This window comes from Rhinolophus sinicus, chromosome 2, assembly GCF_057876585.1.
Source record: "Rhinolophus sinicus isolate RSI-liver-muscle chromosome 2, RSI-T2T, whole genome shotgun sequence".
NCBI classification, from domain to species: domain Eukaryota; kingdom Metazoa; phylum Chordata; class Mammalia; order Chiroptera; family Rhinolophidae; genus Rhinolophus; species Rhinolophus sinicus.
The window spans coordinates 174,829,086-174,857,055 of NC_142502.1; the positions used below are offsets into that span (position 1 = coordinate 174,829,086).

Here is a 27,970-nt window from a genome sequence, read left to right on the forward strand (position 1 = left end):
TTTGGGGAAAGCAGAAAAAAGAAATCCACCTTCTGTTAGCAACTGTCACCTTATGAGATGAATGACAAAAGAAGCTGTGGTCTAATGTCCTTTTCCTTCTCCATGAGAAAGTGAAAGAAACTCTCAAACCTCTAAGGGCAGTAGATTCTCTCACCCACGTACATTAACTGTGAAGTAAGTGTGATGAAAGTAACTTTGTTACTAATAACACTTAAAGTTACAATGTTTATACATTAATTACTTTAATAAAATTAGTGGAGATGCAAAGTTATCTTTACTATAACGTGACACTAACTTTTCTTCTTTATGATAGACTTTTTGATGAGAAGAGAAAGGGATAATGTTAACCAAAATTCCCAGGGTGCTGGGACTAACACCTTAAGCCAACTATGCTGCTGATGTTACTAATAAACTATCAACACTAATGGCAATCATAAGCTATTTTGGTTACATGGAGTTAAGTAAGATTTATAGTAACTTCTGAGTTCATATTAATTCGCCCCCAAATAAAATTTAAGAAAGAAGCATCTTAAAAACTGTGTGAAGAAGTAAGTTTTCCTTGGGAGAAACTGCAAGATTTTCATGAAAGAACGAAGACAGAATGATGTTACCACTTTCCCATTAATGAAGACACAAGAGTCATGCTCTCCAAATCAAAGACACAAATGATTTAAATAAAATTTAAAATCAAGCCATCCATATTAACATTAAAAAATACTTTAAAATATGTATAAAGTTTATTTATTTGACTTCTCCATAGTACATATGTAGTTGCTTTTTCTTACTAACCTTATCTGTGACTAGGAGGCCTAGAAAAAAAAATCAAGACTTTAAAAATAAAATTGGGGCTGGCCTGGTGGCTCAGGTGGTTGGAGCCCCGCGCTCCTAATGCCTTGTTCGATTCCCACATGGGCCAGTGAGGGGCACCCTCTATAGCTAAGATTGTGAACAACAGCTCTTCCTTAGAGCTAGGCTGCCGTGGGCTGCCATAGGTTGGCGTGAGGGGCTGAGAGCTGCTGTGGGCTGCTGCGTGCTGCCATGGCTACCATGTGCTGCCATGAGTGGCCAGTGGCCAGCGTGAGTGGCTGGCAGCCATTGGGAGCAGCTGGCAGCCTGTGAGAGTTGCCGCCAACGACCGACTACCTCAGTGGGGGGTGTGGGTGGGGGGGCAAGGCTCATAATACCAGCATGGGCCAGCGAGCTGTGTCCTACATAACTAGACTGAGAAACAACGGCTTGAACCAGAGTAGAGAGAGGAAAGCGGAAGAAGGGGGGGAGGGATAAAAATAAATAAATAAAATTGTTTATTTTTTTAATAGAATGTCAATATTTACTTATTTTTTCTTTTTAATCTTTAATTTTTAGTAGGCTGATTTCATTGTTCTTATGATTATACAATACTTTTATGAAAACCTTGCAATCTCTCTACAGAAAAAACATTCTTTACACAACATTTTGGGTGTTTTAAAAAAATCTGGGTATATTCACCAGTGTTGTTAGAAGATAAAATTCTATTATGTTAGAAAGATATGAAACTGTTGCTCCATGGTAAGAGCAAGAACTGCAAGGCGGCTCTAGCTGGGAAATAAATCTTGGTAAATGGCAAGATTCTACCAGTGGACCAGCATTAAAGAAAACCATGAACCCAAACCAATTCTTCGTGCACATGTACAATAAGAGCTACGAAGAAAAATGTTTGTGCTAACAATATTTGTAAGAGCCAAATTGGGAACAACCCAAAAGCCTATCAATAATAGAATCGATCAGTAAAACTAATATATTGATACAATGAAACCTCACACCAGTGAAATAAATTAACTGAGCTTTAGCTACTATATCTGCCTACAGATGACCACATTTCTTTCTTACAACTGAGGTAGTATATAACATTATGACCAAAAGTATAGATTCTGGAGCCCAACTCCCCCATTACTAACTTTCTGCCCTTCACCTCTCCATGCCTTCGTTCCCTTATGCATGAGAATAAAAAGTAGATAAAAGCAGGTACAACTTTTGTATCTACTCAAGAGTTGTTAGGACAGTAAACATTTAATATTTTAAAGTAATTTAAAATAGTGCCTGGCACATAGTAAACATTGTTAGGTGTCTGATTAATAAATAGACCATAGTCAATTAGTGTAACATCTCATGTACTTGTCAGCCACCTTTCTAATTAATGATGACAGCCATCATGTTTTCCCTTAGTTTTTGCCAGACTTGCCATGCGTTTCTTAATTATTCGTTTCAGTAATACATGTTTATGAAATTTTATGTACCTTGATATGGCTTTTTGTTTTGAATTTTCATTCTGGTTCTAGGGAGATACTGATGATTACATTCTAAATTTTAAAGATAAAATTAAATTTTAAGAAATATAGTATGAAGTCAATCCTGAGTACTTTGCTGTATCAATTTCTATTTCTTGCTCTCCTTTAATAAAAGGCAGGTTATAACCTTGAAACCAAAATTGAGTGTTTAACTGCCTGTGTTATCAACTGCTAAATTTAAAATATTAATGACTCTACACCCACCATTACATTTACATTAAAGAAATAAACACAATACTACTAATTCTAGATGTAGTATAAACACATCTATTTTGGAGACAAGTTATTCTCAAAAGAATGCTCCTACTATTTTTATGCTCTATTCTAAGTTCCACACCTGCAAGTATTTGCCTGTTACTAAGGAGTTCCAATCTAAACTTCTCTATTTTCCTTTTCCTTGACTCTTCCCTATTAAAAAAAGGGGGGGGGGGGGGCACCTTTATCCCACCCAATTGCTGCTACTCCAGATATCACATTTGAAATCTTTTCCACTCTCACAACCTATATATGCAATCATCAGGCCCCACCTAGTCTATTTCAAAAAATAAATCATCAATCAACAGATATACAAATCCAATACCCTATTCCTGTTTATAACCTTCCAAGTGTTTTTATCTCACTGATAACAAACTCCAAAACTCAGGACATGGCCACTCTCCCCATGGCATACTATGCTTTAGCCACACGGGTCTTTCCTAGGTTCCTCCTTATTCCCTAACCCTTTTTCCCCCACTCCCAGGCCTTCACTATAATATATCCTCTGCTGTGAATAATCCCCCCTATCTTCTTCACTTGCCCAATTCCGATTCGTTGTTTAAGCTTTAGCCAAAATACTACTTCTCTTTCCCCAGTAATCTAAATCAGCCCTCCGTGATACTTTCATAGCACTTTCTATTTTCTCTTTTTAGCATTTTCCACAATTTTTATTTACACATTTGTTTGTGTGATTATGTATTTATTGCCTATCTCCCTCACTACATGGTAAGTTTCCAGGTGAATGTTTTTTTACTGGCACAGAGTAGGTACACAACATTTTAAAAGGTTAATTTGTGGAATTAACGAATCTGTTCTAATTGAACAATATTAATGTAGTTAAAAGCTCAAAGTGAATAAAGATCATTAAACTGATCAAAGGACGTTACAAATCTTTCTAAATAAATCCAAGAGCAGTATCAATGGCATGGAGGTGGGGCGTCCTAGATTATTATATAAGGGATTAGGCATAAATTTGGAAGTGAGGACACAGGGAGGAAAGAAAGCTGAAAGTAGTACAAGTGCTAAATTCGTCTCTACTAATTGAAGAAAACACATTTCGGTGGCATTGTTCTGCAATATAATTTATCTCTCTGTTTTTGCCACAGGCAAGAGAAAACATTAGGGTGTTGGAGACAGTCCACATTCAAAGAGCTAAAAATGAAATGTAATACCTAAACTACAAGTGTTTAGTTCTTTCCTAAAGAGCAACTCTACTAAATAAGGAAGGCAGCTGTTGAGGACTGTCAAAGCTAAGCTGTTCTAAATCTCCAAAACACTGTATCAGGATGCTCAGATAGGATTTTAATTCGTATGTGTTAGAAGATGGCATTTGCTAAGGCCCGAAACAAAGCAAAAGGTGAGATCGATCGCTTTAGGTAACAGTTAAAACTGGCATAGACTTTATCAGATGAGTGTTTGCATTACACATTTTTCTACATGCAGTCTCTATTCAACACACTGTCAACTGACAAAGACTGTCTTATTACCTCTTCATACTCTCAAGGGTAGCAAAGAATAGGTACTCACTAAAGTTAACCGATAAAACTATTTGTATTTAGATATTTCTTTTTTATTTTTCTAAGTCACATATTTCCTTTTACATGGAGAAGTGACTGACATATGTGCTTAGAGGTTTTATAATTCCATTTTTTCAATGTCAAGTATAATCATGTAATGAGGTGTGCTAATTAATCAACCTATGGTTACATTTACCTATCACTTTCCATAGAGTGACACGCACAGTATCTTGGGGGGGGGGGGGAATCGGCAGGTGATCAGACGATAACCAGAGGCCTAGACTTATAACTTCAAAATATAGGTAATAACCATGAGTCAGGTACTTTAAAATCAAATTATAAAACATTTTCTTTTCATTTCTTTTACTCACTACCCATCATTTCTTTTGTAACAAGCAGAGTCATTCAATCCTCAAATATTTAAGAGCTTAGTATGTGGTAAACACTGAACCAGGTGCTGAGGAATGACAGATGAAGTTCTTAGTCTTTGAAGCTAACATTCAAATAGGAGGAAAAGGTCAGTAAGTAAAACTGGTTAACCTGATGTAGAGAGTTACTGGAGGAGCTACTTTTGATTGAGTGATTAAGAAGAGTTTCTATGTGAGGGTAAAAACTGAGCTGAGACCGCATATACCCTGTTACCCTGAAAATAAGACCTAGCTGGACCATCAGCTCTTTTGGACCAATGCATCTTTTGGAGCAAAAATTAATATAAGACCCTGTATTATGTCATGTTACGTTACGTTATGCTACGTTACATTACATCACATTACATTATATTATATTATACCTGGTCTTATAGTAAAATAAGACTGGGTTTTATATTAATTTTTGCTCTAAAAGACGCATTCAAGCTGATGGTCCGGCTAGGTCTTACCTTTGGGGAAACATGGTACTAAAAACTAATCCCAAAATTATTTCAGAAATGAATAGTTTCACAATATATGTGTAATAAAAACATGGCAGAAAGAACTTCTTCAGTAATCTTGAAGTGCTCATTATTACCTGTATGATGCCTATATTCGTATACCCAGGCAACACGCAGAAAGTGATGGGCCAGAAAGATTGATTGTATGATTCCTAGCAATCATACAACCGTTTTCCTAGTTCTCTAGGTTCTTAGAATTGTTTAAGGCAGTTCTCTCCTTGCCATTTCCTACATTCAATCCATTAATAATTCCATTAAGTCTTTCTCTTCCATGTCTATCAAACCAGCATCTTGTTCAGTTTTCAAAATCATCATTACACTCCAGACTGTTAGCAAGCCAAGTCTGAGGTACTTGAGGAACACGTCTAACCTCTATCCCTGGTCTGACGACACAATGCCTCCTGCGAAACAATTCCCCACATCCCATGTTCACAATGTCACATCCCTAGTCACCACTCCACAGGCCTTTCCATAGTTTCCAGAATGAATTTGCACTCTTGTTACCTGGCATTCAAGGTCTCTTATCAGCCTTTAAAGACAAAGCTTAAAAATACAGGGGGCAAAAAGTGATTAAATCAAATGAAGAAAAACAAATACACATTATAGTTGGAGGTTTTAACACCTACCTCTCAGCAATCATAGAAGCAGACCCCTTTGGGGGAGAAAAAAACAAAGACTCAGAAAATTCAAACTGTACTACCAACTACCTTGACCTAATTGACATTTTTAGAACACTATGCCCAACACTTGCAGAATACATACTCTTTTCCAGTGTATTTGGTAGTTTCATGAAGAGAAACTGTGCTCAAAATAAAATTAAAAGTATTAAATACATCAGAATGTGTTGTTTGAACACAACTGGAATAAATTTAAAAAAATCCATTAACATAAGACATTTAGAAATCCCCTCCAAACTCCAAATGTTTAAAACTATACTTCTAAATAATCCATGAAGCAAAAAAAAAATTTTAAGGGAGAGAAATTTGGAAATATTTCAAATAAAATGATAGTAAAAAATACACCACACAAAAATGTGTAGAGTACTGGGAAAGCAGTGTTTAAAAGGGAGAGGATTTTATAGATTTAAATGCTTATATGAGGGGGAGGAAAAGGTTCTCTAAGGTTCTATCTTAAGAAAAAATTTAAAAAGCAAGTAAATCTAAAGAACGCAAAAGGAAGAAAATAACAAAGGAGGAGAAATCAAAGAGAAGTAAAAAAAGAGAAAATTGGCAAAGTATGAGTTAGTTCCTTGAAAAGACAAAAAAACTTTATAAATCTTCAGTTAGAATGGCCATTTCCACAGCCTCATTTTTCCTCCAACCTTATCTGAAATCACCATGCCAGGCATGCACCAGCCTTCAGCCACAAATGAGTCACTCACCACTGCCAGCCTTCTGATTGTCTATCCCAGGGGTCAGCAGCCTATGGTTCCCAGGCCACATAGGATCCACCGCCTATTTCTGTATGGCCCATGAGCCAAAAATGGTTTTTACATTTTTAAATGGTTGGAAAAAGAAGAATATTTCATGACCCAAGAAAACTACATGAAATTCAATTTCAATGTCCATAAACAAAATTTTGTTGGAATACAGTCATGCTCATTTGTTTACTTACTGTCTACAACTCCTTTTGCATTGCACTGGCGGAGGTGAGTCTGCCTGGCCCTGCTCTATATCTACATCTCCTCCTCCCCTTTTCCTCTCTGTCAGTTCATGCATGCACCCCAAGATCCAGCTCAAAATCCACTTATGAGAAATGTCACTTTCACTTCCTTGAAAAATATTCTGTGCAAAATCCCCTATATGTTCTGTAAACTATGAAATACTTTTTGTGTATATATTGGCTTCAACATTTAGCAGTAGTTTGTACCTACCACCCATACACAAAACTGCTAGTAAGTGGGCCAGGACGAAGAAAGCTGCCCCTGCCTCCTCTCCCCTGCAGTAAAGAACAAAGGACGAGAGGAAGAGGAGGGGCATGAATCAACTGGAAATTAAATATGCATACATTTGTAACTCTTATTTTTTTATTAGAGAGAAATACAGAAATTTACTTTCTTAAAATAAAAGTTTACTTTCTCTGATTATAAAAGAACCACTTGCTTTATGATTCAAGGGTATGAAATGAAAATTTACTTAATTAACAACAAAATTTTTTTCTAAAATTAGTACAATATTGTGGCTCCTTCTTTACCCTAAATCAGCAGTTTTCAATTTTTTTGGTTTAAGGATTCCTTTACATTTTAAAAATTATGCAGGACTCCAAAGAGGTTTAATCTATATGGATAATCAATACATAATGTATGGTAAATTAAAACTGATAAATTTTTAGAATATTTAATGGCCTTTTAATAACCCATTTATTTTCTTTTACTGTAAATAGGTAGCACTGAAGACAATAACCTCAACAGTTTGGTACCACTGTCTTGATTTGTGGTAAGTCACCAGCTTTACTTTCCATTATTTGTGCACTCTCAGTGCAAATGTCTACACATTAGAAAAGGCAAATAACAGCTTAGTCTTATTAATAAAGCAATTTTGATGTTGTGGACCCCATGGAAAAGTCTTGGGGACTTTGTTAGGGATTGAATAGCATCCCCCCCAAAATTTGTATGTTGATGCCCTAACATCCAAGTGACTTTATTTGGATATAGGGCCTTAAGAAGACACAAATGAGGTCCTAACGGCAGGGCTTCATCCAACAGGATTAGTGTCCTGAGAGGAGGAACAGACACCAGGAGAGTGCGCTCACAGAGAAAAGGCCATGTGAAGACACGGCATAAAGGTGGGCTTTTGCAAGCCTGGAGGAAAGGCTTCACCAGAAACCAACCCTGCACCTTAATATTGGACTTCCAGTACCCAGAACATTGAGAAAATAAATTTCTGTTGTTTAAGCCACCAAGTGTGTATTTTGTTATGGCAGCCCAAGCAGACTAATACAGAACCCCAGGAGTCTGCAGACCATATTTGGAGAATTTTGGCTCTAGACCTATACTTCTTATTTTCTCTTTCTTTGTCTTAAGGAAGACGGCAAAGATCTTTTCAAAGAAAAAGGCAGAGATCCAGCGTCTAGAAAAGTAAAATAAGATGACATCCAGGAACACTAAAGAACAGAAATTCCTTGGTAAAAATGGAAAAAGTAAGAACCTTCAATATATAATCCATGTAAGCTGGGCTCTCCCACCAACCTATACCTCGATCTCCCAAATCCTGTTACTTAGACTCTGCTACGAAGGTGAAGCCTCCCGTCCTCACTGTAGCACTTTTCTGAATTGACACTTGTAACTCCTTCTAATCCTCTGAACCCTTGTCACTTGTTTGACCTCATAGAATCTGACTCAGATTTGAGGTGAACCCTCTGTCATCCTAAAGTCAATATTCTCCTTGAGCTTTCAGATGCACTCTAAGAAACTGTACTCCACCAGTTGCCCTCAGCTTCTTCTCAGTATCCTTCCAACAACGTCTAGTAAATGTGGATATACCTCCAGCTCAGTCTTTAGCCCTCTTTTCCTCAGTACCCATGTAAACACACATGAGCATATCCATACACATACACATTCACACACTCATGTACACATGCACGTTCTCTCTTTCCCTGGAGAAGTACCAATGCTCTTCCACATTCAATTTAATTTAAAAATCTATTGAGTAGCTTATATATGACATCTCAATAAATTCAATCTATGAGGTAAGACACAGGCATAAAGTTAGTTATAAATTTAAACCAGAAACCATAAATAAAAAGTGATAATTTTGACCACGAAACAATGAAAAATTCCTAACAGTGAAAACAATCTCATAATCCCACAAATGACCAAGTTAGTATCTCCAGAAAAATGAGCAAGTAACAAAACTAAGCAATGTGCATAAGCTGATATGCAGTTGGATAATAAAAATGAGAATATACCCAACCTAATTAAAAAACTGTTTGAATTAATTTAAAGTTAAGGCAAAGTAATTTCTTGTCTATCAGACTGATAAAAGATTAAGAAAACGGCTAAAATCCAGCATTGAGGAGGGTCTAGGGAAATACGCAATGTCCTGTATCATTGTTAGGAATGTAAATTGGCATCGCCTTTCTAGACTTACCTTTCTAGAATCAAAATATACCTAAAAAGCAATCTGCCTTCCAAGATCTTGTCCTCACCATATAATCAAAAGTGCAATAAGTATAGGGCATCAGTTCCCAGCTGGGACCTACAGGCCCCGCCATGAACACTTAGCAATGTTTGGAGACATTTCTGGTTGTCACAACTGAGGGTGGGGAGTGCTACTGGTATCTAATGGGTAGGGCCAGAGATGCTCTTGAACATCCTAAAATGCACAGGATGACCCCCACAACAAAAACTTATCTGACCCAAAATGTCAATAATGCAGAGGCTGAGAATCCCTGGTAGACGAGGATCAGGAGCCTTCCCTGTTGCAGCTACTTCTGCCCCTCCCCAGAAGGGAAGAAAATTAATTCTTATTTAGGTGAAATTCTAGTACACTGACTGGCTATGAAACTGGCAGGTGGGGGACAACATGCACTAAAATGTGCACTATATGGTTCTCCCTCTCCTTTATTCGTCATTCACTTTGCTACACAGTCAAGTTTATTCCGCCTGACTGCCTAGGAGTGGCCGGGCATTTTCCTCTCACAGAGTTACTGGGTCAAAATACATGGAGACCAAAGGTGTCACTAGTACGACCATGCACATATCATGCCGTGAACAGAACCTGACAGTCTAACAGAGTAAGGCCAAACATTAGGTTTGGGGAAATGAGACAAAGGTGTGTACTAATTCCTAACATAGCCTCCTAAAATACAGGAAAACAGAGATCAGTAAAAATTAGACCTATGGGGAATGCAAATTCATGATCTGTGCTTTAGAAAGTTGCCTGAACACGCACACACAAATGAAATCTGAATCTATACACAGTACTCATGTCCAATTACACACTGGGATGCTGTGGTTAAAGTGTTCAAAGGGAAAACAAATCTAAAGAGATTTTAAATATATCAGATGTATATTAAGAGGATGAAGGAAACCTTAGGAAAGATGAAGAATAAGTACCATTACTGCAATTTTCTAAATGTTTCAAGAAGACAAAAGTGTTTCAAATGTCATATTCCAGCAAAAGGGTCAGCGATAAGTAAACCCTCCCTGCCTCCAAGATTAGGGGAATCACAGGAACAACTCTTTTCACCTCATGACGGAAATGGCATGGGTGAAAGAGACAGAGGCTGGGATACTGCAAAGAAAGGCTAAGGAAAAATTCTAGCTTAGTTACTACATGAAAGATGGTCTCAGGAATTCAAAGTAGAATTGCTTTTCAAATATCCTGTTATCATCTCTTACCACTAACCCAGAGAGATTTTTTTCCCTTTTTTCCCTAATTAGTTTCAATTTCATCACATGTAACTCTTATATAGACATGTCTGGAAAGGTCTTGCATATATTGAATTTTATAGTCAAATATCATTCTTTATATATAAAACTATTTTATTCAATGGAATCATTCTTTTAAAAATTAATCCCATCATAGCATACCTTTTATACAAAAATTTTTTATATACGAGACAAGCAAATATATAAAACACTTTAAAAACACACACACGGGAATAAAAATAAAGTATTTCTATATTGTTTTCCATAATCCCAGATAGAATCATAATACTCAACAGTTAATAATAACTTGATCGTGACATTTGTTGCACATGCTCAACCAACCAAATTATATAAAATTTGGCAATAGTCATGAAAATAGAAATCCAATTCAATGCCAATTTATTATCGCAAGATAAACTGGGTTCCTCAAAGACATGCTTGCCTTAGTCTTAGTTTAGGCTCACTTTGATCTTGCTGAAAGGAATTTAAAAATTTTTCATAGAAAGGATAAGAATTTTACCTGGAAAAACTAAAGACTTTGCAGAGTGGGTCTGAGGAAGAAGCACTAGGGGGTCTGAAGAGGCTCACAAAGGACGTTGGTTGAGGGAGAGAAGGTCGAGAAGAGGCGCAGATGCGGCAGCTTAATGAGGACCAGGAAAGTCTGAGAATGAAAAGATATTTAAAGGCAATTTACAGGAAGTAAGTCTTACTGGGTGATATAGAATGTAAACTACTCCCTTCATCCCAACAAAAGCTTTAGGAATAATCTACATTATTTATCACTAAAAACCTAATTTTGGCATTATATCTTTTTATGTTTTTTGCTTGTTTTCTTGTATGTAAGAAGTCGTGAAGGGAACTTCAAGGACAGATGACGGTAGCCTAAGGATCAAGACCAATTTGTCTTCCCTCTCATGATAATTACATTATGAAAATATATGCAGGTGCTCAAACTGGATTACTGAATATTCTATTTCTTACTGAAAAACACCTATTTCTTCACATCAATTAATGAGCTAGCAAACTGGTTAATACAAGGTCATAATGAAGCCAAGGGTTATGGGTCTGGACCCATTAACTGTTCTATTCTGAGTTCACAGGCTATATGCCTACTCTTTAGTAAACTGCCTTTCAAATTAGAGCAGCTAAACGGTCAGTGAAGGGTAGAAGAGAATATGAGTAGATGAATGAAAAGTCATCACTACTACTATCGGCAAAGTCTGAATTATATGTCCCACTGCTTTTGAATCTAAGTCATATTAGTTTGTGGAAAAAGGTCAAAAAACATTTAACAGTTTGGAAAATTATTCTATTTCAGTCTTGTGTGTTTTCAAGAAGCCTCTCCATGTAATTTTACATCTAAAATAAACCCAAGTGAATACTTTCTAAGAATAAATTAAGGACTACATTCATAAAAGAATTACTGCTTAAGATGCAATTATTTCATTTTAATGATGCTTAAATTAAAGCAATTAAATGATTTAACAGGGGAAAAGAATCTAAGAAAGGTCCTGTTAATTGTTGACCACAGAAGAGTTAAAAAAAAAAAGCCACATTATTTTGTTTAAATTCTTCTCATGTTTTAATCTAACAAAAGCAATAATGGTAACATAAGTAGTAAGTAACATCAAATTCTTAATCATAATTGAAAAGACAGTACAAAATGTCTAGTCTTTCCTATTTAACCATCTGGAACATGTTACAAACTCCCGGAAAGCAAGGAAAATCTGCAAGTATAATTACACTCTGGGACTATTAGCATGACATGCTTCAATAAATACTCCTAATAGGATCTGCTAGTATAATAATTGGCACTAAAACTGATGGATTTTCATTATTTGGCTATTTGTTCTTACTGGCTAAATACTCAGAAAACCAATAAATTGTCCCTTGAATAGAAACAAACAAACAAAAAACACCCAGCAAAGGCAAAGTGTGACAGTTTGCAGAGGCAGAACAGAAGGGACAAGCAAAGAGCAAAACCTTGCAAATGCCTGAGTTCAATTCATGTTTTCTCTCCCACTTTCTCCCTTTCTTCCTCTCTTCCCCACCCCCTAAATCTGGCATAACTATCCGTGCTCTGGCCAAAAGTGACTTGGTTAGGGTTAGGAAAAAATGTTATATTAAATCTTGAGTTGGCTAAATTCCAGTTGGCTGAAGGTCTTCAGACCAAATCTTAACAAAGGAAAACATTCAAAATTTATTCTTGATGGTTTTGGAGATTTAACTTTTAGCTAGTTCAACTGGGAAGGTTAAGCGAAGGAAGAACCCAAGCAGCTTAAGATTTTTAGGAAGATCACTCTGGCAGCTGAGCAATGGAGGCAAGAGGGTTGCTGTGATAGTCTAATTCCAATGTAGTGAGCAGCTGGACTAACACAGCAACAGTTAGGGCGAATGAGACATTGGACCAAGTCAGTAAGAATGGGAAAAAACGAGGCCAAATTGTCTGCATATGTGAATTATAAAAGTAGTTCATGTTTACTACATAAGCCTAGAAAATTCAGGTAACTTTTTTTTAAAAAGCACCTATAACTGTTCCACCTAGAATTAATGTAAAGATTTGTATGTTTATTTGTATATGTAAAGATGCATAATGTAAAGATTTGTATATTTATCTGCAATGCAAAGATTTGTATATTTATATATTTATTCTATAAATATAGGTACAGTTTTTTTAATGATAATGGTATCATAGTATACATATTGTTTAAGAGCACCTTTTCATGAAATTTATATATATGTAAATGTTCTTAAATATTCTACATAGTCTGTAAACTATTTCTGTGTGTGTGTGTGTGTGTGTGTGTGTGTGTGTGTATCACAGTTTTTAAGCATGGCAGTGGTGCAGGGCTTTAGATTGGTTCTAATTTTTCACTATTAAAAACAATACTATGATGAGACATCTTTCTGGCTAAAACTTTGTTTACATTCAGAATTATATTCTCTGAATAAGCTCCTACAAACACCAAGTTTCCTGGCATGGGAGACTGGATGAATATTAATGCCTTTTAGCCAAGACTGAGTTTATAGGAGATAAGAGATGTCTGAGGGAGAGGCTAATGTATTCAGTTATGTACGCATAAATTATGAATATGACACCCAAGTAGATAAATCTAGCTGATTTCCAAAGAAGTGGGATATAAAGGTTTTTTAACTCACTGAGCTATTGGTGGTAGTGGAATGGATGAGATGACAAAGGAAAAAAGTGTGAAGACAGGAGAATGAATTATTGTGGAAACAATCTAATATTTAAGGAAGGGGACAGTTAAAGCGGGAAGATCAAGTTGAAAAAAAAAAGGCAGAGAAAAGAATACAGGTAGGAGGAGGAAACCGGCAAAAGTTGAGGGTAGAGAGATCATAACGTCCACTTTTGAGAATTATTTTGAACCTGCATAATCACAATCCCTTTAAGACAAAACAAACTCTTAGAAAAGTATCCAAAGGTAGTCAAGAGTCTTTGCTAAACTAAACCCCCGTGAGGCACAAATACTTAACCCAAAGACAACAGGGATTCAACATATTCCAACACCACCACAATCATGAACCTATATGATTTTATGCTCATTAAGTCTACTGCCTTCCCCCAACTTCATGCCATAAAGATCCAACATCGAAGAAAATTTGTGGGACAGCACTATAAAATTTTTTGGAGGGTGGCCTAAAGTTGTTTTTCTCCCTTCAAGGTTTTGGCTAGTCCTATTCTAAGATTTATTATCACTGTAAACATGTTCATAATTTCAACCTCATTTTACAAACTCTCCTAAGTATCTTTTCTAGAACTAAGTTTTACAAACTTGATTTCATTTTCCCCTGCCTCTTTCTACTCTGTGCTTACCCCTCAGGGATTAAGGGTTTTAGTCTCCCAAAAACTGGTTTCCAGTGTTTCCAAATACTCGTACCAATTGCTCCACTTTCCCAAGCTCTAGTCAGTGGATGCTCTTGCAAAAAAGCACAGGACTTAGAGGGAGCCCCTCTATCCATATGATATACAAGTTGAGTTTCAGGAGAGCCAAGTCACATGCTGCTAGAACATGCAAAGAGGCTGCGTACCTTAGGGGTATTTTTAAAGGGTATTTTTAAAGACCTACATCATTCATTATTCTTCTAATCCCTATCATTTCATCCATTACAAAGGCCCATTTCAACATCCTCTTCTTTCTTCTAGACCCACATTCCTTCCCTCCCAAGGAATTCTTTATTCATTTTCTTCTTATCCCAGTTTTGCCAAGGGAGTGGTCTTTCCCTTACACATTCTAAGTATGTTTCTTTATTGGGAAGGTGCACTAGAAAAAGATGAAAAGGAATCTTAAAACACAATTTTGTTGATTAATATCAAATCCATACCAGAGTATGTACTATAGTAAATTAAAACTATATTCTGTAAATGAGCCACTCAGACAAATAATTTTCCATCAGATGTGAATCAGGATGATGAGAGAAAGGGAAATGTGCAAACAGATATTTACCCCAATTCACAAATCATCATTATCATTCTCTGTAGTCAGTTCCTTTGTTCCCCTTGCTCTCTCAGAAGTACTTGTATAACCTAATGTGACAATAGTACTAAATAATGAGTATGTAGGTTGTGTATATAAGACCTCAGAAAGTGCTATTTGATAGACATTTCAATATTATATACAAATAGTGCCATTTTCATTTTATTTTTAAAAACTCTCTGCTGTAGTAAAGCCAAACCTAAAACTAATCTCTTAATATTTCAACACTGATCTGATAAAAACATACTTTCCTAGTATCCCTGGTGTTTTCATTAATGAACTAGGACACCTTTGCAGTAATGACAAATTTCTACCAGCCTTTGTTTTCCCTCCTGCCTGGATTTAATCTAATCCCTCACACTATTATTCTCCTTCCTCTAGGAAGCCACTCCTCATCTGCTGTGGTTTGGCTGAGTAACCCTCCCATGTGCCTCCATAGCACCCTATGCTTACCCCCATTATAGCATCTAGCAAAGCATTTGTCTACGTGTCTGTCTGGATCCCCCCAAGTGGACTACAACCTTCCGGAGAGCAGAAAGGCTGTATCTTACTCACTACTGTGTCTCCGGAACCTAGGGCAGTGCTTGGCAACTAGTACTTTCTCAACAGAGACAGTCAGCATGGTCCCACCACTACCATCAACGGCTCTACCAGCATCGCCCTAGACTAAGGCTTCCTACAATCTCCTGTATGCAAGTCAACATGATTTTCTGAGAGGATACCTGGAATCCTCATACTGACCATCCACCATCGTGCGTTAAGCAATGTTTTACAGGTTCTATTTAATTTTATTTCTTCAAAATTTCTATGAAGTAAAAATATTTATCCTCCTTTACCAATGAGAAAATAACAGCTCAGAAAAAAATAAATTACTTTCTCATAGCTATAGCTGAGGAAAGATTCATATCTGTGTGTCTCGCTGTAAGTCAAGGTTGTTTCTACTAAACTGTTCTACTTCTCCAATATCTATATGGAATGAACATGAATATGTAATGATTCAAGCATATTTTTCTTCCTATAGTCTGCAAAGTTAGATCCCTTCTGGGAATCAATAAAGTGTGAAGTATCTGGAAGACTGCAGAGATGGTGGGTTAAGCTTACATACTCTGGAATTAGATTGACTATCTGGATTCAAACATCAGTTGTGCTACCTACTAGCTGTGTAATCTTGGATAATTTAATTTCTCTGTGCTTCAATTTGCTCATTTATAAAATGGAGGTGGTACTACTAGTAGCTATAGGGTTGTGAGGAATAAATGAAAATACATGTGAAGGATTTAAAATAGAGCCCACCCCATAATAATAGTATTAATAGCTAGGAATACTGCATGCCTACTACGTATATTACCTTAACTTCAATAAACATTAGCTACTAATATTCAAGTTTACACAAAGAAGTTGTTAACTTTTTCTATGTTGGTGGTTCTCAAACCTTATAGTGCACCAGAATTATCTAAGAAGGTTATAAACACACCTGCAGTCCCTGCATCCTGGAGATTCTGCTTTGTGGGTCTGGGATGGCTCTAGAACCTATTCTTTGAAAAATTTCCAAGAGGATTTCCATTCCCTGAAATGTGCTAGACTGGAGATCTTAAAACATTTCTGTTCTACAGCATTTAAAACTGCTCAATAAAATATAAAACTTACCCTTTTCAATGTTGAATACCTCGTAAAGAATGCAAGGGGAAACCACTAATGTCAAGAATGAAAACAAATCAAGAGAGCAGATAGAAAAGTAAGTGAAGCTGCCAGATACTCCAGGGGGCCTATATGGATCCCCATCATCTAGGAGGGGAGGGACGAAGGAAGAAGGCTCAAGCCTCCTGAAGTCAGGTAGATCAAAGACCATCAGACAAAGTCAGGGACCAAGAAGGACAAAAACCCAGAAAAAGGATGAATTCAAACATTAAAAAGCCCTCCAATGCAAACATCAAGGAAAATTTACCTCTCAGCTTTAACAAACACATCAGGAGAGTTTGATGCCTGAATCATCTATACTTGTGGATATTCCTAAAAACTGAGTGAACAAGGCACTCACGCAAAAAGTCAGCGATATTTGGAATAATCTAAAATTATTCCAAAAAAAAATAATTTTTGTTTTTTGTTTTAAAGACTAACCATGAAGACATGGGAAGACTTAATAATCCTATAACCACCAAGGAAACTAAATCAATAGTGAAAATCTCCAAAACCATGAGTTAGTTTTAAAAGTACATAACTTGGGGAATGAGTGATAGAACTACTTAGAATTAACTCCATATGAAGACTTTGTTTTGTATTCTTTATATAAGATTGTTTGGTCTTAAAGGTGTATTGTATGGTATTACATTAAATATAAATAAGCAAATAAAGAAAAGAAAATTCAATCATAATAAATTTTGCCAAAAAATCTCACAAAATAGTTGACTTTTACCAAAAAGTTTTCCAGAAAGAGGAAACATTCCCCAGGTCGGTCTATGAGGCCAGTATAACCTTAATACCCAAACCAAACAGTACCAGGAAAAGAAATAATTTCAATCTCACTCTTGAACATAGGTGCGAAATTTTAAATAAAATACTGGTATCCCTCACAATCCAAATCTCAACATAGAAAATGAATTAATAGAGCAAATTTTACTAACAATACGACTGAAATCCTTTGTTACTGAACTTGCCTTATTTACTTTATAAGATGTATCAAACAGGAAAAAAATGCAATATTCCTCAATGTCCACATTCCAACTATTCACTCTCCAAAATTCAGGAACTAACTAGTTCTGTGGTTCCCAAAATATAATGCAAGTTGTCCTGGGGTGCCACAGTAAACTCACGCTGGGGAAAAGGGTGAAGTAATTGGTACAGAAAAAACAAAACTTGGCCAGAAGATAGGAAAAGAGAAACTAGATGATCATATATGGCAGATTTTTGTGGGCCAAGCCTGAAAGTGGCATGCATTAGTTCTCCTCAATTCTACTGGCTCAAACTCATTTAAATGAATATTCTTAACGCAAGGGAGGTGGAAAATATAACCCAATTCTGTGCCCAGGAAGAAGAGGAAATATTTAGTGTACATATAGCCACCTTATGCTACAAACCAAACTGGAAAATAATTTAGCATTATCTGAAATTGAACATGCACATCCCTATGGCCCAGCAATTCTACGCCTAGGTAGAGATGCTTTTGCATATGTATACCACAAGACGCAGACAAGAATACTCATTGCAGTACTGTTCATGATAGAAAAAACAAAAACAATTGTGTTGATCAACAATGAAAAGCAGATCTTAAGAAGAACATACACAATAAATCATTTTTTATAAAGTTCAAAAATAATTAAATCAACTGACTACATTATCTAGGCATAAATATATATGCAATAAAACTTACTTTTAAAAAATGGAAAGAATAACACAAAATTCAGTCTAATGTTTACACTTGGGGAGAGACAGGAAGAGGGATGAGCTGAGGGAGGCTTACACAGGGGGTGTCCACTGCACTGGTAAAATTCCATTTTTTTACGTTGGGTATACGTACTACTGCTTGGTTCAGTTTAACATACTAAACAATATTTTTAAATCTACTTTTTGGTGGAGGGCAATGTATTTTTTATTAAATGGATTAGGGAGATTAGAGAACCGTATTTTATACAGAGTAACTCAAATACTTCAAATAACCCTACTTATTTCTTACTTATTAACCAAAATACATTATCTTGATTACCTAGAGAACTATTATTCAAGAAACTACAATTTATTACATAAACGTAGAAAAGAATTTAGAGTTTATTTAAAAACTTTACTGGTTAACCATCCAATTACTTGTTCCTATTCTTTCCCAATCACATGACCATTCAGTAAATTATAATTAATATAACAGCTGACAGCTACACTGCAATCTCAGCGCTCTTCCTGAATTTTAATTATAGTGGGTGTTTTTTAAAACTACTTGTGTAGTAATGAGGAATAATTAAGGGGGAAGAGATTATAATTCTAACCAAGATTAAAGTCCATGCACAGGAAGGAATACTTGTCCTCTGACCTTTTGGCTAAAGGTGGGAGTAAGGAGGGTTTGTTTTCCAAAGAATGATCTCCAGAGGAGGAATTCTAATTAATAAAAATGTCAGGGAAAGAAGTGGGATTAAGATCTTTAGGAGTTGTTAAACCCTTTTCTCCCAGGATTGTTAAAAATGTAGCTTCACTGGCTATAAATAAACAGTATTATTAAAGGAAAAAAACACTGAAGCTATAGAGAGAATTATGTAAAGTTTTCCATGTAAATAGCATGAATATTTTAAATATTCCATTCTTTAATAACTTTGTAAGTGACAAACTTTAACAATACCAGACATTATTTTGTTATGGTAAGATGATACATGCACTGAAACCTTGCAAAGAGACTTGGAAAGAAAATCAGTTTGACTTGATGAAAACTGAGGTACAGAATATAAATGGTTTTTATTTTTCAGTAATTGAAGTTCTATGCATGCCATAAAACTGATATAAATGAAATCCAAAGAAAAGATTTACCATGGGAGCAGTAACAGTAAGAGGCAATAAGGTTTGGAGAACAAAAAATGAGAATGGGGCTTGAGAAGCAGGAACTGGAAGAAATACTATCATTGAAAGAATCTCCCATCTGGAAAGAAAGCAAGAGGAGGTAGGCTAAAGCACACTGACAGGCATAGGAATATGTGGCTCTGGACCAAGGAGCATTCCAAATAATGCCACTGTTAGTACCTAGGGCAAAGCAACGAAAACAGAGGCATACACAGTGTAATGACAAGACACAGAATGACGAATGGGAAAGAACAGATAATCTCAATACCACGCTCAAGAACTGACCAATATACTTTCAAGGATTTTTTGTTATTTTATTGGGGAATATTAGGGAACAGTGTGTTTCTCCAGGGCCTATCAGCTCCAAGTTGTTGTCCTTCAATCTAGGTATGGAGGGCGCAGCTCAGCTCCAAGTCCAGTCGCTGTTTTCAATCTTTAGTTGCAGGGGGCGCAGCCCACCATCCCATGCGGGAATTGAACCGGCGACCTTGTTGAGAACTCATGCTCCAACCAATTGAGCCATCCGGCCGCCCTTTCATGGATTTTTTGAAACTTACAGACTAAAGAAGAGAATGGGGAGTGTAAGATTCTAATACATGAATATATTCCTGGGCATAGCCATGCATGTTTGTTTCTTATTTTAATTTAGTGTTCCTTATACTTTTCCAATTTTTTCATAGCTGATTTCATTTACGAAAATGCTGAGGAATTTTCCCCCCACTGAAGTTAATCATTTTCTTTGTACCTGTAATTGTGAATTTTATATGTCAACTTGGCTAAGCCAAGTACCCAGATATATGGTCAAACACCAGTCTAGAATTTGCTGTGAAGATGTTTTTTAGATGAAATTAACATTTAATTTAATTAAGCAGATTATTCTCCATTATGTGGGTGAGCCTATTACAATCAGTTGAAGGTCTTAAGAGAAAAAAGACTGAGGTCTCCCAAGGAAAGGGTAATTCTGCCTATGGGCGGTCTATAGACTTGAGCTACGACATCAACACTTCCTTGGATCTCCAGCCTGCTGGCCTGCTCTGCAGATTAGACTTGCCAGCCCCCACAACTGCAAGAGCCAATTCTTTAAAATCTCTCTTTCTCTCTAACACACACACACACACACACACACACACACACACACACACACACACAATCCGACAAGTTTGCAAACTCATCCTACAAAAAGTGCTACATACCTCATTGCTGAATATCACTATGGTCACCTTGGAAGTACTCCCCTTGGGAAGCTATGCACCGATGCCAGCACCTAGTCCACCCTTCAAAGCAATTTTGGAACTCTTTCTGGAATGGCCATCAAAGTTGTCATCATATTACCCTTGATGTACTGAAAGTCATCAAAACATCTTCCTTTCAATATTTCCTTTATCTTTGGGTAAAGAAAGAAGTCATTGGGGGCCAGATCAGGTTGAGTAGGGAGGGTGTTCCAATACAGTTATTTGTTTACTGGCTAAAAACTCCCTCACAGACAGTGCTGTGTGAGCTGGTGCATTGTCATGATGCAAGAGCCATGAATTGTTGGTAAAAAGTTCAGGTCGTTTTTGTCTAACTTTTTCACACAGTCTTTTCAGCACTTCCAAATAGTAAACTTGGTTAATTGTTTGTCCAGTTGGTACAAATGCATGATGAATAATCACTCTGATGCCAAAAAAGGTTAGCAACATTGTTTTGACTCTTGATTTGGACTGACAGAACTTTTTTGGTCATGGAGAATTGGCTGACTTCCATTGTGCACTTTAACGCTTTGTTTCAGGGTCGTATTAATACACCCATGTTTCATCACCAGTGGTAACATGGCCCAAAACATCGTCTTGCCTCTCCAGGAGGTCTTGGCAAACTTCAACTCTCCTTTGCTTTTGTTCATCGGTGAGCTCCTTCGGGACCATTTTACACACACCTTTCTCTTGCCAAGATTTTCATTTAAGATTTTCCTGTTTCTCTATCGATGTTTATTTGGTCTGCTATGCTTCTCACAGTTAGCTGACGATTTTGATATACAATTCGAGGAAGTTTTGCAATGTTTTTGTCAGTTCTGTTCGTTACTGGCCGCGCTGACATCTCTCATTTGAACACTGCCACTGTCTTCACAGCATTATCCCCATAAACTTGGACTAACATGTCCCTGATTTCACTTCCACTCTTGCCAAGTTTAACAAGAAATTTAGTGTTTGTTCATTGCTCTAATTCAAGCTCAAACATTCTCGCAACAGCACACAAAAACACGCAACAACAATAATGAACGCCACTCAGCAAAACACCGCCACACGTCGACACGAACACAGCTGTGAGATACTGATATACCAAGGTTATGAAACCTCACCGAGCTGTTTGTACAAAGCGCATGGTGGCAAGTTTTCAAACTTAATTGTCATACCTCGTATCTGGATTTTAGTCTACAATCATCCTTACAAACCTAATTTATCTTCTAGAGTCTTACATCTGTCTTCAAAGAATGGTGCACTTACTAAAAATTGTAAAGATGTCAGTAGAAGAATTAAATTAGAATCTAGATTTAATGCTTCTCTCCTCTTCAGCTGTTTCTTTAAGTTTTCTAAGAAGTCCTACTTAGAACTAAAGCTATATTGGGTGAGATCTTTCAGGGTAGACTTTATATGTGAACACCTCTACGTATGACAGTAGGAAAGTAGTAAAAAAAAAAACAGGTTTTTACTCCCAGGATTTACCACTAACCTATTTTTTTTTTTTTTTTGTAAAAATCAGGCATATGACAACTTCTTAGGGGACTCAGTTTTTGCCATCCGTAAAATAAAGGTGTTGGAGCAGATGACCTCCAAACTCACTTCCAATTAAAATACTTATGTATGTCTATGTTGATGTGACTATATGAACGAGTAACAGAATTTGAATAAGTCCAAGTGAGACTATGGAACAGGTATGTATGTAGGAATAGAAAACGGCAAAGAAATGTGCAAAAAAAATCACAGTATTTACACATTTGAGGTTTCCTTTCACAGTTTAGGTTTGGATTTAAGATTAAAAAGGGCTCAGAAAGCCCACCACTTTCACCCAAATCCCCAGCACTCCCGTTTCATGCTGCCACTATTCTAATATCTACAAGGAATATAACCTAAGAGCGTACTTGCTTTCCTCCCAATATAGCCATTCCCATATCTGTCCAAGATGAACTGATCCGTTCCATCTAGATCAGGGAATGGCAAACTTTTCTGTAAAGACCCAGATAGTAAATATTTTAGGTTTTACAGACTATAAGGTTTCTGTAGCAACTATTCAACTCTACCTTCAAAGTGCAAGAGCAGCCACAGACAATACATAAACTAATGAGCACGGTGGCTGTGTTCTAATAAAACTTTACTCACAAAAAACAGGCTGCAGGCAAGATTTGGCCCATAGGCTGTAGTTTGCCAACCTGGTCTAGATCATATCACGAAACAAGGTGATATACACCAGCTATAACCTAAGGTGGCATAGTTTCAGAGTAGAAAATCATTACGAAGAAAACATTTATATGTCATTTTAAATTTCTGAGTCCTTTCAGCCTAATATAAGAGAGAGCATGATACAATAGAAAGCACTAATGCAGGTATTCAATACATACTAGATGCTTAATAAATATAGATTTTTCTTTCCCTTCTCAACAGTGGCACCCCTCAAGACAGTATTTGCTTCTAAACATTACTTCTAGAAATCACTTATTCTGGTCCTCTGACAAGACCTAGCCCTTCTTCATTCTTGATCCTGGCAAATATGCTCCTGGTAGCACTATATCAAGGTTTTAACGCTCCTGCCTTCCTTGTTTTCCCCATTAATCCAAAATTGCAACTTTACAGCCTTTTATCCATCTGAGCCTCAAATGTCAGTATTATTAGCACTCACTATTGGCCCAGGGAAGGTGGTAAGGAAATAGAGAAGAGAAAGGAGAGGATAGAGAGAGGGTAGGTTCAGGTGGAGGACAGGTGAGTGGTAGCATTACCTCCCTTTCCTGACTCTAAAAAGGAGCCAGGTGCTAACTTACTGTTAATTTAAATGAAAATGTTGTCTACTCTAGTGGGAACAAAGAACACTTCACTTCATGCAAAGTGCTCCCTAATGAAAGAACTCAATTCTAACAGGGGGGAAAAAAACCATAGTAAGCTTTATTCTTATGCTTTTATCTAGATCACTCTGCCTCCAGCTGTGAAACTGACTGATGTTTTTAAAGCTCCAAGGAGCCTTTACTAGTAACCATGGTTACTGCTTCAAAACAGCACAAAAAAAAATAGGCGGGGATAGCAATTTGAGGAGAAAAACAGTTTTCTTGATTTTCATCAAATGAAGCTGTGGTAACAAGAGGCTGGGCAAGGACCTAAAGACTGTTACTTCTTTCCAGAGCCAGAGGTGCTTGATTTTTCAGCCCTACAGGTCTAGTACCTCAATGGATCATTTTACCTTCTCTAACAGTTATCCCCAAAAGCTAATTTAGTCATTAACAACTAACAATATCTTATTAACTCAACTAACAGTCTTGCCAAGAAGTCAGTGAATTTGCTTTTTCCAGCAGAGCAGCTTAGTTGGAAAAAACAAAATAAGAGCACATGGTTGCTTAGAAGTACATGAATCTGAGCCTACGAAGGTACCTATTAAAAAGCCACCCAAGTAATTCTTCTCAACCTTTGTCAGTCAAAAGGTTTTCATCAAATGTTCCTCTTTGCAAACCCCTTAGCAACTTCTCAGGCATTAAATAATTCATTCATAAACAGTGCCTATCATGTTTCAGGCACTGTGTAAGATGCTGGGTGTATCACAATAAAGAAAGAAGACAAAACTCATGAATTTATGGAATTTACAATCTAATGGAGAAAATAAAAATTAAATACACAATTGCAAATTGTTTTAATGTGATGTGAAGGAAAAAATCTAAAGGGCATTTACTGGGATATCAAGAAAAGCTTTGATATATAAAGCGACGTAACGCTGACACTATCGATGCTGGGTAATGGACACTCTACTTTGGTATATGTTTAGAAAGTTTCAACATACAAGTTAAAAAATGAAAGAAATAAGAAGAGACCTGAAAGATAAGTAGGTGTTAAATAGGCAAAGGGTGCCAAGGAAGAATGTTCTGTAGGCCAAAGCAAGGGCAGATGCATCAATCCAGAGAATGTGGGGGTTTGGCACACTGCTGGGATTAAAGCCCTAGCAAAAACTAAAGGTACTTCACATCCACAAGCTACAGATGAAAAATATTCCAAATAGTGATCACGAACACCACCTTTATTGAGCCCTCACTAAGAGCCAGGCAGTAGGCTAAGAGTAAATATGCTTTGTCTCATACATGTCTCAGAACAATCTACAAGAAAGGTACAATTATTCCTAGTTTGCAGATGAGGAAACTGAGGCATAAGAGACCAGGTAACTTGCCTAGACCAATCTTATTCCAGAATTTGTGTTTTTTCTTAACCATAATCATATACCTCTTGGTCATTTCACAAAATGGGATAGAATTAGATAATATTAAAACACATTTTTTGCGGGAAACGAGTAAACTCGTCATATCGCCTCTAGTTGGAACCGGCAAAAATTTTGCAAAGTAAATAAATAGAGACCTCTTTTTAAACTAAAACACTGAAAGTTTCATAGAAAAATATCAAATAGATCGAAAGATATGAATATTTTACGGAAAGTCTAATTTTGGCGAGAAAATGTCAAAAAAGCCCCGCGTTATGACGCGATTTGGCGGGAAAATGCCCGCTTACAAAGTGTTAAGGTCTTTCTAGCTTTTAAACTCTACACCTTTATAATTACATTTATTTTTTTTCTATACCAGAAGTTTATACCTATCATATTTTATAGCTCATACAGTATAATTAGGTAATTATCTATACTCGAACAATTCAGTAGTTCATCATTTCACAAATAATCTGGTCACCTTTGTGCCAGATACTCTTCTACTAGGTGTCAGAAATGCTATGGCAAAACAGCTAACAATCCCTGCCTTCGTGGCACTTATAATTTAGTGGGAAGAGACAGACGACAAATAAAACAAATAACAATATATTACATTAGAATGTGGTAAGTACTATGGGGAAAAACAAATCAGGGGAGGACTGTAGGAATTGCTGATCCCCCCATGCCCATCACTGTGAGCAGGAATTTGTTAAGCACTGAGGCAAATAAAGACAAGAAATACCCGAGTCCCTGCCCTTGAGTTGATCACACTCTAGAAAACAGAAATATGAGGAATTCAAGAAAAGACAAGTAAACAAAGTACTATGGGGACACACAAGAAATGAGTTACAAGGCAGAAGGAACTGAGTTGTAAGTTGGATTTTACTCTCCTAACCACACACACACACACACACATGATTCATGTAAAAAGAATGAGGCCTATTATTTTAAAGCCACATTTCAAAATTTTATAAAACCTTATTGATAAATATTTAAAGAAGACAGGAAAAATAGAGACATAGTCTATTTTCCTGTTTGGGAAAACTATTATCGAGATACAAACTGATCCCAAAATTATAGGTGTAATACAAATCAAATCAAAACTAAAATATGCTTAGAAATACAATCACATAAGAATCTATACTATAATTAAAAGGGTAAAATGTGTAAGAAAACCCAAGGAAATTTTGAAAAGGAAGAAGAATGAGAATAGATATACCCCAATGATTATGAGAACAGTTAGTAATATGCTTTTCCTTTGCATTTCTTTCTACTGACTTCCCTACTATTCTATGAGTAGCATCTATCACCTTGGAGAAGTTAAGGAATGAAAACAGAAAGAAATATTAATACTTTATTCATTTACTAGAAATACTTATACTCACCTTCTTAATTAAAGAAAGGATTTTACAGTAAGCTATGACTTGAAAAGTCTGGTTTTCCCAAAGAAGGAATTTTTTAGAATTCTAATATTTTCTGACCAAGCCTGAAAGAGTCAGATTATATAGTTTCTGCCACATTGAAGAGCAGACATGACAGCTAGAACATAAGGCCTGCTCTCTAGGGTAGACGAATAAAACCTAGAGAAAGTGTAAATTAAAGCCTCATATTTCTGATTCTGGCCAAAGGATTGAGAGATAAAGTAAGACAGAGAAAGGAAAAGGAAGTAATTAGACCAGTACTCCCATTACCCTATCCAGGAAGAGGCTGCAAAAGAAAAGGAACATTTGATGGAATGAGGAAATCTGGGAGTTGGAATGGCTTCTGCGCTGCTTCCTGCTGAGACTGTGCAAAGTGACTGCCTTCCAGGAGCATCCTGTCTCCCGCCCCCCCACACACCAACCTCTTACCTCCCCTCTCACACACACCTCACACAAGCTGGAGATAATCACATCAAAACAATGCACAGGAGCACAATCAGGGTAAGGAAGGGTGTGAGATTGGCTCTGGAATCTCCCTTTCTCCTATGGGAAATTCCTGTATGCTCTGAAGTAGTAATAGGAAAAGTAACTTAAGATGCTGGATGGTGAGTTTGCCAGAAGAGGTTACTGTGATAGGGGCAAAGTAACTCCATAGCAGAGGCCTGGAAAAGAGACCACCTGGCTAGAGGGTTGATGGAAAACCCTAGCCAGACCTCAGGTTATCTGTGACACCTGGGAAGATGGCCAACACATCCTGGGAACCAACAAAACAGATCTCAAGTAACATCAGTTGTAAACTTTAGCTGCAGCGATCTGAAGAACACCCAAGGACAGTTCTAGTCGCACCCTAGTAGTCACAATTCCAGGAAGCCTGGCCAGTTACTTTAAAGGAGAGATTAGTGAGAAACCAGAGAAGACTGAGGGTCCTACCCTTCCACCACCACAAGGTCACACAAGCCATACACACCCAACCCATAAGTCTGGGTTCCACTATGGAAAGGTGTGAGAGAAGAGATGATACTTGAAAGATTAAAACCCAAACAGAAACTGAAATATCCAGAGATCGATTTAAATTACTGGGTAAGACTTAGTTTTACCAGATTGGAGTAAGACTGGTAATTTTCCTCCAGTTACCCAGGGACCAGGGTTCATCAGAAAGAAAGTTTAGTTATAGAAAAATAAAGCTACATTTTCTTTGAACACCTGAATGAGTGTGAGTAAGCTGTATTCCTGCAGGTTTTATGATGTATGTTTTATGTGAGCATTCAAAAGAAATATTTCTTGGCACATTAGAAACCAACAATCGCTTTAAAAGTAACAGTGGACTTTCAGTGCAAGATGGCAGACTGAGACCATTCATCTACCACTTCTCCTTCAACACCTCATGTCAGGAGGGTGTGGGAGCATAGGCAGGCCACAGAACAACTGGGAAAAACCACCAAAGATGACCAGTACCATTCTGATAGTCAAAACAGCATTTACTATAAGTCTAAAGTCTTTGTCAGAGGGCTTTAGTGTGAACTTTGAGATGGAGATAATTAGCAGGCAAGGGGCAATCTCGATGGAGAAAAAAATAAATAAAAGGCAACACAACTCAGAATAGGCAGTTTCCCTGCAGATAGTTCCTTCCCTATAGCAGAAATTGAAGGAGGGACAGGTCCCAACTCATTAGCCTTGTCTCTGCAAGTGCATGATAAA

At 36.9% G+C, this 27,970-nt stretch overlaps 1 protein-coding gene across 9 annotated transcripts in view; it reads right to left on the minus strand.

The window, feature by feature from the left end:
• Window positions 1-27,970, minus strand: part of NCOA1 (nuclear receptor coactivator 1) — a 216,280-nt gene that overhangs the window by 99,316 nt on the left and 88,994 nt on the right. For 6 of the 9 annotated variants that reach the window (XM_088796268.1, XM_074331760.2, XM_019712752.3 and 3 more), the window contains exon 3: window positions 10,919-11,059. The exons of the other annotated variants lie outside the window; for them this stretch is intronic. The gene's annotated coding sequence lies outside the window, so the exon portion shown is untranslated. The remainder of the gene's footprint in view (window positions 1-10,918; window positions 11,060-27,970) is intronic. 9 annotated transcript variants of the gene reach the window in all.